The sequence below is a fragment of the Macaca thibetana genome, chromosome 3 (genome assembly GCF_024542745.1).
Source record: "Macaca thibetana thibetana isolate TM-01 chromosome 3, ASM2454274v1, whole genome shotgun sequence".
Lineage (NCBI taxonomy): Eukaryota > Metazoa > Chordata > Mammalia > Primates > Cercopithecidae > Macaca > Macaca thibetana.
Genome location: NC_065580.1, coordinates 59,011,252 through 59,026,507, shown reverse-complemented (window position 1 = coordinate 59,026,507; position 15,256 = coordinate 59,011,252). Strand labels below are relative to the sequence as shown.

General features: G+C 32.8%; 1 long non-coding RNA gene across 1 annotated transcript in view; it reads right to left on the bottom strand.

The window, feature by feature from the left end:
- Nucleotides 1-15,256, bottom strand: part of LOC126949892 (uncharacterized) — a 159,477-nt gene that overhangs the window by 96,478 nt on the left and 47,743 nt on the right. The gene's annotated exons all lie outside the window — the stretch shown is intronic.

Below are 15,256 nucleotides of genomic sequence, written 5' to 3'. Positions count from 1 at the left end.
ATTATCAATAAATGCCAGTGAATTTCTATTATGTAGAAAACATAAGGTATGAGATTTGAAAAGAAAAAAAAACACACAAAGGTCAATTTTTTTCTGAGGTGTTAGGAGAACATCACAAATAATAAGCACAATATAATGGAAAGATGAAGATTTCTGCCCCACAATTAAACAATATAAGTTGCTCTCACACATTTACAAAAACGATCACAATTTAAGCTCATAAATCAATTATCAATAAATTCAAAGAATTATCGTTATAAGGCTGTATAAAGACATAAGATTTTAAAATGATAGAACATTTAAATTAGTACAGCCACTATGCAAACTGTATAAAGATTTCTCAAATAATAAAAAAATAACTGCCATATGATCCAGCAATCCCACTACTGGTTAGATGTTTAAAGGAAATTACATCAGTATATCAAAGAAATATCTGCAGTCTCGTGTTCATTTCAACACTGTTTATAATACACAAGATAGGAAAGAAAATCAAGTATCCAACAACACATAAATGGATAAAGAAAATGTGGAATATATACAAACAATAGAATATTATTCAACTATAAAAAGAAGGAAATCCTGCCGTTTGTGACAACATGAATGAACCTGGAGGACATTATGTAAAGTGAAATAAGCCGGGCATAGAAAGAGTAGCACCATATAATTTCACTTATATGTGGAAATGAAAAGAATTGAACTCATAGATATGGAGAGAAGGGTGGTTACCAGGGACTAGTGATGGTGAGGGAGGCAGGGAGATGTTAGTCAAAGGATACAAAATATGAGTTAGGAGGAGTAAATTCAAGAGATCTACTTTCCAATATGGTGAATCAAGTTAAATAAAATGTATTATATTCTTTAAAATTCCTGAGTAGATTTTAAGTGTTCTCACCAAAAATAAAAGGTAAGTAAATAAGGTAATGCATATGCTAATTAGCTCAACCTAGCCATTCCATAATATATACATGTTTCAAAGCAATGTATTGTACACAATAAAGATACACAATTTTTATTTTTCAATCAAATACAGGAAGTAAGTTGTTCTTTTCTCACATGGTATGATTCATTGTATACATAGGAAATTCAGTTAAATTTATGGATAAATTATTAGAAATAATAACAGAATTTAGCAGGGTGAAAGGAATAAGATCAAATTAAAATACTTTTCTATATATGAACATCAGTTTCATAGCTATGTGAACTTTGTCAAGTTAATCTGTCTGGAATTATAAATTCCTCATCTATAAAATAGGAAAACTAATAGTAACCACTTCATATGGCTGTTAGAATATCAAATAAACTAATAGGTATAAACTCTTTGAATAGTGCCTGATACATTGTAATATCTAAATAAGAATTAAATAATAGATATATTAGTATTTATAGTATTTTAGGTAAAAGGAAGTATGTAAGCTATTGGAAACAGCCTTTTATGATATTCCACTATAATTAGGAACTGAAAAGTTTCTACCACATTTATAAGTGTTTTGAATTACAAATTACTTCCAGTAAATGCCACTCTCAAGAAAAATGTCCTCAGCTGGTAGTTTCTGAAAAATACCCATGGTAGTAATCAGATAAAAATCATTGTAATGGTCTGCTAAAATTCTGAAACAAAATAATATAATATAGTGCTGGAAATAACTTTTTCATCAAAGTATTAAGTTCTTCTGAATGTTTCCTGCAATAGTTTCTGTTTGGAAAAATTAAAGAATTTTGATGAGGATTTTACAGCAATTATAGAAAGTGGAACTATTTTGTATTTATTCTAAAACTCATAACTGTACTTTGACCACTAACCATATTTTATGACACAAATCTCTTTTTATTTGCAAATTTCCTGAAGAGGAAATTAATATTTTCTCACAAGTACTAAATAAATCAGAATAAACATTTATATAATATTTATTTGTAAACATGACAAATGTTAGTTTAATCTGTATGTTTCCCTTTGGTCCTTTTAATATAAAATCTGTTTTGTAAAAACAAAAAGGTTACAATATCTTTTGTCTGCATTCTCAATGTGCATCAAGAGGGTAGTAAACTGGATGAAATCAAGCTATTAGGAAATGATAAGGAACAATGTGAGGTGAAATAGACATATATTTACATGGCTTTCAAATGAAAGAGATGATGATAAAATGAATAATACCAATATCTTCAATGTATGTGCAGTGAATAGAGCATCAGATACTTAGTAAAGTGTAATAAAGTAGGAGACAAACTGAAGAAATTTTTAAGAAATAGGAGGAAAAGGATAAATAGAAAAAAATATTGAACAATTAAAGGATGAATGACAAGATCAAGTGAACCAATTAACTTAACAATTGTAGAAAAAGCAAACAGAGAAAATGGAGATGAGGCAATAATGAAAGAAATAAAGGGATATTTAGGAACCCCATAGATGTGAAGATTGACATAAGCAAAAATATTAAATTGGAATAACATTAAGACAGCCTAGTGTCTAAGTCTGATATTTTATTAACATTAAGAATAAAAAATAGAACTTCAAATGATATCTGAGATCAATATTTGCCTGCAAAGTAATTAAACTAAGGATAATCTAGGACTTTTTTTTAGGATTGATTCTAGAAAACCATGATGAGTCTACACAGTGGTTTCCTGAAAAGTGACTTGGGTCAACCTGAATATCACTGCTTTGCCAAATGGAAAGAAACATAATGTTAGCTACATAAGAGCATAGAAATGAATACTAAAGTCAGTGTATATAAAAACTTGAAAGATACAGGTGAAAAGAGAAATAAATAATAAATATCTTTAAAAAATAATAAATATAAATGAACAATTTAACCACTTAATGAATGCAGAATAGAAATATAATAAACCCCAAGAAAGCAGACACTCTCCCACCAAAAAGATAAAGCAGAAATTAAAACAGGCCAGGCACCGTGGCTCACACCTGTGATCCCAGCATTTTGGGAGGCCAAGGTGGGTGAATCGCTTGAGCCCTGGAGTTTGAGATCAGCCTAGGCAATATAGGGAAACTCCATATAAACAGAAAAAATTAAAAAATTATTAGGTTGGCGTGGTGGCGTGTGCCTGTAGTCCTTGTTACTTGTGAGGCTGAGGCAGGAGGATTGCTTGAGCCCATGAGGTCAAGGCTGCAGTGAACCATAATCTTGTCACTATACGGTAGCCTGGGTGACAGAGCAAGACCCTGTCTTAAAGAAAAATAATAATAAATAATAATAAAATATTTAGTAATACAAAACTAAAAAAATTGGTATTATCAATAAATATTTGCCCAAAATATAGACAGAATCTTTAGACAGGAAGAAAGTTCCATAGTTAAAAAGAGAACAAAAATAATTTACTCAGAATTTAGTACAAGGAAATGTAAAACCAACAATCAAATAATCACACAGAAAAAGAACAAATATAGTAATAATATAGGCAAATGGAGAAATTTACAGATGCTAACCTACAAAGACAGTTTAAAAAGTGAAAAACTTCAATTTCCTTAGTGAAATTTGAGACACCCTGCTAAGTGGTGTCAATCAAATTAACAAAAATAAGAAAATGCCAATACACAAAAGTAGAAATAGTGTATACTAAACTGCAAAGAAACAATTTTAACAAAAACCAAAGGATATTATTCAAAATCATACAAATTTGAATAAAACATCAAACATATGAAATAATTTCTGAGAAAATGAAATAATTGAAAGTGACTCAAGGTAAAATAGAATAATTTTTTAAAAAATAAATAAAAAATAAAATGCTTTGAATGTACTACCTTGAAAAAAATGTATTTTAGAATTTTAAAGATACCATAGGAACAATTACATCTCAAAGAAAATAAAAATTTCTGCTAGTAAGAAAAAGAGGAAAACTGTGCTAACTTTTTCGACAAGGCTATGAGATCTCTAATTCCATTTTGATAATGATGGAATTTCTAGTATCAAATGTGCCAGCTGACATAAACAAATAAAAATGGCAAAATATATTAAACCATACTGTAGACACTGGAAAAGGGTAATCCAGGACTCCAATCCTTGAAAGAAAAAAAACCTAATGAAATTATTCTTCCCTTTGCCTTAGTTTTCTGAGAAACTTTTTGGATAGTAGAATGGGCTGGGGATTGGGAGAAACCCAAGAGGAACATATACATCTCTTGCTGGTTGAGGTATCAAAGATTAGAGTGCAGGGAGACTGAAGCAGATGACATTTTTGGTGTATAACATCAGCAAAGAAGGAGTCACATGAAAAAAGAGCTGCAGAAACCTGCATGGGATTCCCCTTGATGAACAACAAAAGACACATGTATAATGATTCTCCGCTATACTGAGTAAAAAACTACCAGGAGGCTACACACTGAATAAATTCCTGATCATACACAGGGCTAACAGACCTTGAGATTCTGAACAGCCAGAATAAAGAGACCACATTGGACATCATGGAAATTCAGTACAGACTACAGAAGGTCTGTCTTTCTAGTCAGGCTAAACTAGTCCTAAATTAAAAGCAACTCTAAACTCACCCTAAAATCATGGAGAAATGAGGCTCCTGCCAACAGCTATGTGACTAAGTCACCGTGGGAGTGGATTCTCTATCTCCAAACAAACCTTTAGGTGATTGTAGTGATGGCCAACATTTGATGACAACTCCATTAGAGACCCTGAGACAGAATTTCTAAACCACAAAAATAGAAAGAGATATGAAATGTTTATTGTTGTTGTAGCCACTAAACTTTGGGTGTAACTTGTTACACAGCAATTGATAATTAAAACAATTATTTATCCAGCTACCTTTACTGCTGTGTCCAAACGGTAACGCCAGAGGCCAGTGTTCATCTCCCGAACTATATCATCTCCTAGGTGAACCAACCTGGGGGTCCACTCATTTCACTATATCCCTTCCATAGATGGAAGAATATTTTGTCCTATCAAGAAAATACAAGAGCATAGGTATAGATCAGCCTTTCCTACAAAAAAGACTTATGCAAGAACCACCATTAGTCACTTGACAAAATGCTTATCCTGGATATTTTACACAATACTGTATTTCATCTGGAGATGCAGTTCATGGCAAAGGAAGTGTAGTAGTAATTTCACATCTACAGAAACTTGTCTTTCTTCATTAGTTATCATGTAGAAGCAGCCATCTTGATAGAGCAATGAAATAGTCTACTCATGTATGATCTCAGCTGGGAGACAATACACCATGAGTTTGGGCATAAATTTGCCAGATTTGGTACATCCTTTGAAGCTGCAACCAATATATATTGCCACTCCCTCCATGAGTAGGGTATAGAAGTCAAGATGGTGATGTGAGTGCTCTTGTTATTGAACTTAATATGTAATTGAAAAAAAATTTCTTCATCTTCCCACAACTGGTGGACCTGGACCAGTCCTAGTGGAAGAGTAATATTCCAAATCAACAAAATCTGGTTTCTAACGGATAGGGAGATGAATCTGCTCCCTGATCAGTTTGCTTTCAGAATGTCTATGAAATAACAGTTTGAGAAGGAAAGTGGTTAAACTAGGAGGGTGTGATATATCGTAGTTACCAGGGGAATCTCTCAGTATTTACTTTTGCAAAAGTCCTTGTCAGTGGAAAACTGACACAGACTGGCTCCCAAGACTTGGATTCTGCAGGAATGAAGAAAGTTTGGGTTACCCCATAAGGAAAAAAAAATTGTGTCCATCTCACTAGCAAAAAAATCCCTCTGGCAAAAAAAGGCAACATGGAAGAAACAGTGTTTACTTAAAATATACAACATTTCTTATTTCATCATTATTTTATGAATATTTTATTGAACCTTGTGAACAGGAAAACATGTAGAGACTATAGTGGCTATGTTTAATGTTTTCAAAGCACTTCTCTTCTTTCCCTCCCCACCTTACAAAAAGGACCAATGAAACTTAAAGTTTCAGGTGGGAATATGACCAGAGTTATTCCAAGATCCACAATTATAGTGAGGCTGATGAGCTGATGATATTTTGTGCATCTGCTATGAAAGGGAAGTTGTCTCAAGCAGGCAAAGGACATGAGTAGATGGTAAGGGGCAAAATGGGTTAGCTGTACTCTGTGCTCTTTACTCTTCTCTATTCTGCTTTCTACACCAAGAGGCTGAAAAATAAGAAATCTGCTTTCCATTGGTTTCAGCCAATCTACACAGAAGATACCAGGTAGAGAGGAGAAAGAGGTGAAAACATGTTTCCCTGATTTCTGCTACTCAAAGTCACATTGAGCTGGCCAAGTCCCTTAGTCAAATGTCACTACCTCTTTCAAAATGGCCAGCTTTACACAACTCTCCCTCTGTAAGCTTTTCAGACACCTTCCTTCTCTATTCTTTCCGGCCTAGAGAACAGTTGTAAGAACTGTTATGCTGCAGGTAACTGCTGATTCCCTTACTCTTACTTTTGTAGTTAGTTCTTTTAAATAAGCCTTCTTCGAGTTCTATTTGAACGTACCATCTTATTGGGATCCAGACTGATTTACTAGGTTAACTGTTAATAGCCAGAAATATTTAAGTTAAAGATAACTCTACCAAGAATCATGAGAAAAATAAGTTGACCAAAGTCAGGTACCATCACTTGGAACTCCTGATTACACAGGATTAAGTATCCAGCAGACATTCAGATGGTAGTGCTGATTAATTAAATGATATTTTTTAAAAAAATAAGATTACTCCTAATTCTGAGATGTGATTATCAATTTTATAAATAACACCTTCAAGAAACATTAAATATTCTTTGCATAGAAACATAAAAAATGCCAGGTGAGAGATGAAGACACAGTATGACAATTTATCTCTGAAATTGACATCAAGGACTTTTACAATTACATTGTTTTGTTTTTATATAATACATTTGGGAACATTTTCTCACCTAGGAATTTACATGATAATAAATGTGAATTCTTTTTAAATCTGTTTACATTATAAACTTACATACCTATTGGCAGTAATATCACCATTTACCATTTAAAAGTTATGTTCTTGTTCTACATCTACCTCTTCTGGCCTTTCAGGGATAGTCTCTCATTCTGCCTCTGGTTCTCTTAAAATTCACATTTTTCCATTCTCCAGGGCCATTTTCCTGTAAACCATTAAGCTCCAATCTTATTTCTCTCGATGAGCAATTTATTTTTGTCCTTTCTTCATTAAAATTTTGATTTCTTCATGGCAGACAATATTCATGAGGAAATGTCAACTTAGCTACCACATTCAGTCACCTTTAATTTTAAGCTGAAGAATTATTCTGGATAATGAATTACACCTTTTAAATTGAGACAGCTGACCACAGTGATATATCTCGGTATGTTAATTCAACATGTATAAAGCACCTACAGTAATTAATAATATTTTTTCTAATTTGTTATACTTAATATAAAAATTATGCTGAGAATAAGCTTATGAATAAGACATAGTTTCTGTCTTGAAGGTGTTCACAGCCATGTTGAGTTATGATGAGAGGTAAAAATCCCAGAGGTGTCTGACACAGGATTCATTACATTTAGAAATCTCCCTAGTAAGTCTTCTGTATTTTGTTAAATGGTTCTCTCCCCAATTAAAAATCATTTCACATTGTCCAACAGAAATTAAAGTTTGTATTTTATTGAAAATGGTTTAGATCATATTTTATTTTATTTTTTACTTTTGGGTATTTGTGGAATGACTTTGTTCATCTCTTATTATATTGAAACAAATAGGTCAACACCAAGCAAACCAACATAAATGACTAATAAATCAATTTTTTGTTTTTACCAACATTAGTATTATAGCTGCAAAGTGTTTGAATCCCTTGGAGTTTGGATGAAATATTTATTATAATTCAGTAAAGGTCCATATTAATGTATCACAACAACTGCCTAAAAACAATGCACTGATCACGCATTCAGATCCTATGTAAAAATAGAGAAAAAAAATGCAAAAAGACAAAGAGAGAAAATTAAAATAAGAAAATTTAAAAAATAAACTAATAGAGCTGAATTATCTTTTGTCTTAAATTCTTAACCTTTTTTTTTAAAACATAGTGTACAATTTATTAGAATTACTTTTGGTGGGTGATGCATATTTATTTTGGTTTAAGATTGGATTTCTTAATTTAATAATTTGAGTCATGTAGGTAAGAAGAGATATTAAAATAATATGTTTGAGGGTAAGATAAATCTATCAGGTCAAAAAGGCTGTCTATAAGATTGATGATTTTTGATAATTCAGATAAATTTTAGAAAAATCTCACTTAAAGTTAGTATAGGGAACTTCAAATATTCATAATCCAGTCAAGAAGTCTGAAGAAAGCACCCTGCTCCACCAAAAAAAAAAAAAAAAAAAAAAAAAAAGGGACATTCTAAGAAGCAAAGACTTAAAATGACAAAGTACTGAAAGTCTATGCTTAACAGAGGGTAAGATTCAGTTGTTTGAAAATTTCCTTATATGGATTTATCTATGCTTAACAGTGCTGAATGAATAAAATATCACCATATTTATACAGCGAATAAAATGGAATTTTTAAGATTCTTTAGGTTGCAGGTGAGATAAATGTCTATATTAAAATAAACTTGATGATATGCAAAAATGCTATTTTAATTAATGCATAAATGGTAGGAGAATTAAGTATGCACTTCAGATAATTTCAGATGCTTTCATTATATTACTATTCTTGACTTTATGTAGGAATTATAGTATAGAGAGCAACATATTCATAAATTATATCAGAAGTGAGTAGAGCAACTCAAGAAGTAATTGGCCTCACTTGTGTATCCACAGGGACATATTCCTCTAGAATAGGTAGAAATAGTGGGAGATAGGAGCAAGGATAATTCGATCATGAGAGCTGCTCAATAGATGGAATGCACATTCAGCAAACTGTGGAAGAAGGAAAGAATAAGTCAAAAGAGAAAAACAGAGATTCTACAGTTTTACCATATAACATACACTGAATATAGAAATGGCTAGAATCACACGCTTGAAATCTGTCTAGGCACCAGTGCCCTTGAGCCTACAGTTCTACAAGATGCTCCTCAAAGACCTGCAGTTTGATTTTTTATGTATTTTTGAAATGTAGGAGAAAAAAGATCTTTTACCCATCACAAATTCATGCTCAAGGCATGAATCTGTGTCAAAAAACAGATTAACAAGTGAAAAGAATACAGATGTATTTAACACAAGATTTACGTGACATGAGAGCCTTCACAAATCAAGATGGTGAGAAAGAGGGAAACCTGAATATTTTTATGGACTGTAATGCAGATGTGTGATTGGAAAAGAAGAGGATATGGTAATAAACTGAGGGGAATTTGGCTAGCCTGTTTCTTCATACATTTTTTATGTGTGGGTAGAAGGTGGACACCTCTGGAATAAAGGTTCTATGATCTACTTCAGATTCAGATAATTCTCTTATAGCCTGCTTTACAGGAGAGCAGTGAGAAGAAAGTGAGAATAAACTTCCGCTGCTGCTTCCTCAAATGCCAAAATGCCATATTTTAGAGTAGTATGTCCTGAACTCTATCAGAGAATGAAAAGAAATATACAAACTAAAATATATTTTCAGGCCACACAGAGATTTTAATTTTTTTAGTTTTAAACTGAAATTTAAATTATTTCTTATTTCATCTTTATTCCATGAATGTTTTTTAAATCCTATGAAAATATCTCATTGGTATGTTTTCTGTCTTCCTTTTAGTAAGTATGAAATTGATGAACATATTTCTGAATACATAATCCTGTAATGTTCTTCATATGATTCAAAAGTACATCAGAAAAAAGTCATGGGTATTTAATCTATGGAACACAAAGAATAATTAAAGAGTGAAGGTTTTGCAAACCTATAGTTTTTAGATAAATTTTTTCAAATACTTATTTTTCCTTCAAATTTCTTTCGTTTTAACTTTTATTCTAGATTCGGGGGTACATGTGCAGGTTTTTTGTATAGGTAAATTGTACGTCACGAGGGGTTGACGTACAGATTATTTTATCACTCAGGTAATAAGCATAATACCTGATTGGTAGCTTTGTGATCCTCTCCCCTCTGCCACTCTCCACCCTCAAGTAGGCCTGCTATCTGTTGTTCCCTTCTTTGTATTCATGTGCACTCAATGTTTTGCTTCCACTTGTAAGTGAGAACATGTGGTATTTGGTTTTCTGTTCTTGTATTAATTTGCTTAGTATAAAGGCCTCCAGCTCCATCCATCTTGCTGCGAAGACATGATCTCATTCTTTTGATAGCTGCATAATATTCCATGATGTATATGTACTAGTTTCTTTAACCAGTCTACTATTGATGGGCATTTAGATAGATTCCATGTCTTTGATATGGTGAATAGCGATTAACATATATGTGCATGTATCTTTATGGTAGAATGATTCATATTCCTTTGAGTATACCCAATAATGAGACTGCTGGGTTGAATGGTAATTCCGTTTTAAGTTCTTTGACAAATCACCATACTGCTTTCTACAATGGCTCAACTAATTTACATTCCCTCTAACAGAGTCTAAGTGCTCCCTTTTCTCATCATCCTCACCAATATCTTTTTTTTTTTTTTTTTTTTTTTTTTTTACTTTTTAATAACAGCCATTCTAACTGGTGGTATGGTATGTGAAGGCAGAGAGTGTATATCTCTGGAATAAAGTCTCTTATTGGTATCTCACTCATATTTTATGGTATTTCTTTGATGGCATCTCATTGTGGTTTTGATTTGCATATCTCTAATGATTAGTAATATTGAGCATTTAGTCATTTTTTTTGGCTGCACGTATGTTTTCTTTTGAGAAGTGTCTCTTCATGTCCTTTGCCTGCTTTGTAATGGGATTGTTTGCTTTTTGCTTGTCAATTTCTTTAAGTTTTTTTAAAATTCTGGATACTAGACCTTTGTCAAATGCATAGTTTGCAAATATTTTCTCCCATTCTATAGGATGCCTGTTTACTTTGTTGATTGCTTTGTTATTTAAGTTGTCAGATAAAATTGCAAGTATTTATCATAAACAACGGGATGTTTTGAAGAGTATATACATTATGAATTGGTTAAATCTACCTAATTATATATGCATTACCTCATATAGTAATCATATTTTTGTGGTGAGAACACTTACTCTGTTAGTATTTTTTAACAATAAAATATATTATCACTAACTACAGTAACCATGCTGTACAACAGATGTCTTTATTCCTTTCATCTCACTGTAATTTGTATCCTTTGACCAACATCTTCCCAAGCCCTCACTTGCAAAATGCCCCAGCATCTACCAACAACCATTTTACTCTTTATTTATATGGGATCAACTTTTTACATTCTGCTCTGACCCTATATTATTGGTTTCCTTCTATTAATTTTTGGCTTAGTTTGTTCTTTTTTTTTCTTTTAGTTCCTTGAGGTTAAATGTTAAATTGTTTCTTTGAGAACTTTTTTCTCTTCTGATATAGGTATTTATTGCTGTAAGCTTTCCTCTTGGAGCTGATTTTGCTGTGTTACATAGGTTTGGGTATGTTATGTTTCTAGGTTCATTTGTCTCCATTTATTTTTACATTTCCCCTTTAATTTCCTCTTTGACTCATTTGTGTTTTAAGAGCAATTCATTAATTTCTATGTGTTTGTAAATTTTCCAGAATTCCTTCTGTATAGATTTCTGCTTTCAAATTCTTGTAGTGAGAAAAGATACTTTATACATATATACACATACATGTGTATACATATATATACACACATACATGTGTATACATATATACATACATACATGTGTATATCATATATATATACACACATGTGTGTATATCATATATATACTTACCACTGTTATATCCTCTTGCTGTGTTGACTCCTTTATTATATAATAAACTTATTTGTTTCTTTTTACAGTTTGGACATAAAGTTTTGTTTATCTGATATAAACATTGTTCCCTTTTGGTTTCTACTTACATGGAGTATATTTTTTTCAGCACCTTCACTTTCAATGTCCATATGCTATTACAAATAAAGTGAGTCTCTTGTAGGCAACATATAGTTGGTTCTCGTTTTCAATCTCTTCAGCCAGGCTATATTTTTGGTTTGAAGAATTTAATCCCTCGATATTCAATGTTATTATTGATAGGCAGGGACTTACTACTACCTTTTTGTTAATTGCTTACTAGTTGTTCAGTAGCGCCTTTGTTATTTTCCTCTTCCTTTTTGGTAAAGTGATTTTTCATTAGCATTTCTTATAAGACAGGTGAGATGATGAACTCCCTCAGATTTTGTTTGTCTGGGAAAGTGTTTGTCTCTGCTTCATTTCTGAAGGAAAGCTTTCCTAGATACCACAGTCTTGATTGGTACCTTATTTTTCAGTACATTGTATATATCACTCCATTATCTCCTGGCTTGTAGGATTTCTATAAAGAAGTCTGCTTGTAGTTGTATTAAAACTGCCTTATATGCTATTTGCTTCTTCTCTCTTTCTGCTTTCATGATTCTTTGTTTTGATTTTTGACAGTTTTATTATAATATGTCTTGGGGTAGTGTTATTTAGATTGAATTTGACTGAAGACCTCTAACGTTCCTGTGCCTGGATATTTATATCTTTCTTCAGTTTTGAAAAGTTTCCTATTATTTCTTTAAATAAGGTTTCTATGCCTTTATCTTTCTTCTCTCTCTTGAACTTTAATAACTCAGAAAAATTGCTCTTTTGATTCTGTCACATAAATACTGCATGTCTGCTTTATTCTTTCTCATTACTTTTTTCTTTTAAAAAAATCTAACTGTATATTTTCAAATAACCTGTCTTTGAGTTTTCAGATTCCTTCTTCTGTTTGATCAAGTGCTGTTGATGTTCTCTATTGTATCTTTTTCATTTTGCTCATTGTATTTTTCGGCTCTAAGATTTTTGCTTTAAAAAAAATATTTCAATCTTTCCTTATATTTCTCATTATAGTCACTTATTGTTTTCCTTATTTGTTTGAATTGTTTCTCTGTATTTTATGGAAATTTCTTAGCTTCTATAAAACAGTTATTTTTGTCAGGCTTTCATGCATCTCCATCTCTATTGGCTCAGTCACTGGAATTTTGTCTCTGGTGCTGTCATCTTTCCCTGTTTGATCTTGATCTTTGTGGCCATGCACAGATGTCTGCGCATTTGAAAAAGTAGTACTTATTCCTGTTTTTGTTGACTGGCTTTGTCTGGGAGCACCTTTTAACACTAAGCTTGTCCAGAGGTTCTTGGCAGGCCATCTGGTATGGTCCCTATGCCAAGGACAGCTTAGCCATTGCAGTAGTGGAGGAACCCTAAGCCTGAGACCACTATGTCTGCTGGGGGTAGGATTGGAAGCCTTGTGGCCACTGAGGCTGGCACAGTACTTGAGCAAGTCCAAAGACTCCTGGCTTCTGAGGCCTACTGTCCATTGAGATTCGTCCAGAGCCGAACACTGCCGTAGTCAGTAGGTAGTGATGTCACCTCCAGATAGTGTCTGCCTTTCAAGAGCTATGGGTAGCCCTTGGCACTGGGGCAAGTCTGGAGGTCATTCCACAGGTACTTGCCTAGAATCAGGGGCCACTGGAGTCTGCCTGATGATGTGTTTTTCTGTGGCAGGCCTGGTTTTAGGGTCCAAGAAAAAGTCCTCTGCTTACTTGCCTCTCCTTCCCCCAAGCAGAAAGCGTATCTCTCAGTGTGGTGCTACTTGTGGTTGGGAGGATGATGTGTGTAATGTAAAACTGCTCTCCTATCCTCTCCCATGCATCTTTTTTTATTATTATGCATAACCAGGTACCGTAGTCTTGCACTTGTTTACCTTTTTGAAGATTTTTGTGCGTGTATAATTGTTCAAATTGATGTTTCTATGATGGGATGATCACTAAAGATTTCTTTTTTGCAATCTTGCAACATTACCCTCTTCCCAAAATACTCTTTACTGCAGAGAAAATCCTGGCCTTCAAGGACAATAAACTTGAGTCAGTAAGATGTTTCCTGTGTTCTAAGGAAACTTCCTTTAACACAACTACTCTTTGGAATTGTTATCATGTAGATCTGGGGAAATATAGAAATCTTTTCAGTTAATCTTGTTGGCATTGATTTTTAGAATTTTGTTTTTCAATGCAGTAATATTTAGACACTAAGTAGGACAATAATAATTTCAGAGACTTATCTGAATAATAAAGAGTATCTAGCCTATTCCAGATTATCAGACTTCATCCTTCTAATTATGACAATGTTAATAAATACATATATTCTCTCATTTCCCTCAAAGTTTCTTCGTGTGTGTATACATATATGAAACATATCTATGATATGGTAACACAAGGATGAATAAAACGAAATTTAGATTTTTTGTTTTGAGAAGGTCATGCTCCATTGCCCAGGCTGAAGTGCAGTGGCATGAGCATAGTTCACTGAAACCTCAAATTTCTTGGCTCAAGTGATCCTTCCTTCTCAGCCTCTCGAGCAGCTAGGCTTTAAAAAAAAAAAAAAAAAAAAAAAAAAACACTGTAGAGATGAGGTCTCACTATGTTGCTCAGGCAGATGTCGAACTCCTGGCCTCAAGCAGTCCTCCTACCTTGGCCTCCTGAAGTGTTGGGATTACAGATATGAGTTACCTTGCCCAGCCTGGATTAGAATTTTTACTGAATACCTTTTCCATGAATCTACCTGATAAAATGATTACATATCAAAATATGAAACTTATTTATATGTTATTTATTCCAATTTTCCTAGTGTGTATGAAAATGACTTTGTCTAAATTAATTTGAATTTTTATGGATATATTTTTGCAATATATTCCCTACAAACAGTTCATTTATGATATTTACATGTTTCTTTATTGGGAACATAAGAATCACAAGTACATAATTTTTACCACTGGTATCAAACACACACACACACACACACACACACACACACACACACACACACAAAACCCAGAACGCAAGCATCAAGACAAATAAAAGAAATCAATATTTTCTAAGCACCAAGGACTGTACCTGATTATTATTATCTCATTTAAATATAATACAGTGTTATGAAATGAGTTCTCATTGTCTTTCACAGATTCAGAAATCTAGGCTTAGAGGAAATTTGCAATATTCTTCAATGTTAAACTACTAGTAAATAAATATAACTGTTATTAAAATCTAAGCCTGCTTGAACCCAAAGATCTCATTTGTTAGCTAATATATCATCTTATACATTCACCCAGTATATTTTAAAGCCCTTACTATGTTCTAAGCACAATACTAGACAATTTTTATAATTGGAAACTTATCTTTTTGCCAAGGCCTTGTTCTTATTACTCTTAATTTCTAAGAAAGACTCTGATTATCACTA